Source organism: Morone saxatilis, unplaced genomic scaffold (genome assembly GCF_004916995.1).
Source record: "Morone saxatilis isolate NCDOM2014 unplaced genomic scaffold, NCSU_SB_2.0 Contig14, whole genome shotgun sequence".
Lineage (NCBI taxonomy): Eukaryota > Metazoa > Chordata > Actinopteri > Moronidae > Morone > Morone saxatilis.
The window spans coordinates 14,848,621-14,851,076 of NW_023339696.1; the positions used below are offsets into that span (position 1 = coordinate 14,848,621).

The 2,456-nt window shown below is 39.3% G+C and overlaps 1 protein-coding gene across 1 annotated transcript in view; it reads left to right on the plus strand.

Annotated features, from left to right (window-relative positions):
* olfm2a (olfactomedin 2a) overlaps positions 1-2,456 on the plus strand; it is a gene marked incomplete in the record, with an annotated part of 20,622 nt that overhangs the window by 12,083 nt on the left and 6,083 nt on the right.

The window sequence follows — 2,456 nt, forward strand, 5'->3', positions numbered from 1 at the left end:
GACTCAGCCTCGGTACATGGGTTGCCAGCTCTACTGACTGAGCTATCCAGGCGCCAATTCCCTTCAAGTCTATAGAGTACTATACGCTATACTATAAATACAGTATGTGCTTATAACATGTATTTGTCTATGAGCATGTTTGTGTATGTCTAGCCAGGAGTGTCCTCATTCTGACGTTAGTACGGTAAAGTTAATACATGTTTAGTGTCAAAAACCATATAATTAATTGCTGTTTATCTTGATTTAAAAGAATATTCTTTTTCTTCAAAATAATCAAATTTTAAGAATATAGTTTGCAGCACAAAGTTACTTTTTAACCAATCTGAGTGATGTGCTCTTTGGTATTTTTTTCTTTTGGTACTAATTTTTTTTTTACATTTTGCCACTGGAAAGATTTTCTGAGCTGTCAACACTGCAAGGTTCAGTGTAACTGTTTTAAGAAGAGAATCAGATTAAACCATCTGTTTCTTTTTTCTCAGTGAAAACTAGTCAAACATGACAATGACTAGCCATAAATAGGAGAAAAAAAAGTAAATACTATTTTTTAAGTCGATGTTGATTTCAACTCTAATTTGCATTGCATTGCCTGTCATCCCTTACAATACAATACATTACTTATTATTATTATACAAAATATGGCTTCAGAAGAGCAAAAACTGAAATCAGTCTCAACAAAAACCGAATGCTATAAGCTTTGCAAAAATATTATTTATTGTTGTATTGAATTGCATTTTACAGTGTGGGTGTGTATGTTATTGTGTTTACTATCTGTATATGCATACTGCTTGTAAGACAGCAGTTATCAGAGCCAAGAGCTCCCGTCAAATGCATTCCACAACCCAGTCTAATGAGGACACCCGGGGTCAGCGCTATTAGAGCTGCACACTAGTAAAAGCCACAAGTCAAAAGACTATGTGTGAGTCTCTGCGCACATAATAGCACCATGCCAGCTAAGACATCCTCATTTCAACCCAGAGCATGTGGGGGAATCATCTGAGCGGACCAGATCCACAAAGGCTGACACAGAAAGCCAAGGTTACACTAACAATGTCAAAACCTCCCTCTGTTCAAAGAATGTAAAGCAGCCTTGTGTAAAAGTCTCCATTCAGCTTTCTGCAAAGGCAGACAAAATGCCATCCAAAGCAGAGTTGACCCTGAAGGATGGTGTTGTGAGAACACTCTTGGTGCAGACTTTTGAACACGTCATCCCCCTTTGACCTCTCTGTCCAACTGTTTTAGTTAAGATGAGATAAGATGAGATAGGGGCACAGTCAGGCATACATACACACAAGCGCACTTTAGGATTTGGTACAGAGTGAGTCATTACACTGGACATGAGGCAGACACACCTGCGACTGATTGAATTCTGAGGAGTGGGGGAACATATTAGGTGGCCAGAAGAAAGTGTGAAATGCCTGGTGTGTGTGGATCAGTTACCAGGGCTCGGAGAGTGGAGCAGTCCCAACTGACATCACAGCCCAGGAGGATGGTGACACTGCATTTGTTTAGACTCCAGGCTGGTGCAACAGTTTACTGTTACACATTCCTCCAACTATTCCATCTGTACTGCTGTCAAATCAGTTTTAATTGGTAAAGAAAGTATTTTCTGACCAAATATTCCCTGGCGGGTTCATGAAGCATGTGGGAGATAAGCTGGGTGTAGAAAACAGTAGGCTGGACACAAAGTAATTGAGTGGGCTGTCAAAGAGTAGGCAACCAAGGCATTTGGTGAGAAACAGACTTTATGCCAAACTGTGACCTTTGAGAGTTGGGACTGTTTTCTGTTTTTGCTGGGAGTGATTTGAATAAATATCTTCTGTGTGCTTGGAGTTACAGTGGTGCGTGTCTGTGTGGGTATTTGGACATATGTACATGTGAGCCTCCTATATACACCAAAGCCCTGTAACATTTTATCATGTTCAGATGATTTCTGGCCAGTTCAGGACAACGTGCAGGAGATGAGGGGGTGTACGAAACAGTAGGCTGGTTATGCAGCAACAGAGTGGGCTGTCAAAGAGTGAGCAAGCTGAGCACCTAGTAAAAATTAAACATAGTTCAAAACTGAGTCCTCTGAGAACAGAGATTCAATAAACACCTACTTGACAACATGTTTGCTCCTCTATGAGATTTATTCTGTTTGCATTATAGTTTATATGTATCCACTAACTTGTGTACACTGTCGTAATGGTACTATAGGCCTACTACCCTTCTGTTTTGATAGCTAAGGGAGATAGGATATTTATACCTGGATACCTGTTGACTTTCATTGCATAATTTATTAATGTATTGTGTATCTGTATGTATTATCCGGATAAATTCTGTGCTATTTGAAGCTTCTCATCTTTCATCTTGGTTATTCCTTCTTTTTCTTTCCTGTTATTTTGCACCTTGTTTTGCTCCTTTTGTTTGTTGCCTGTCTGTTTTCTTTATGTTTGTGTATGTATATATATATATAT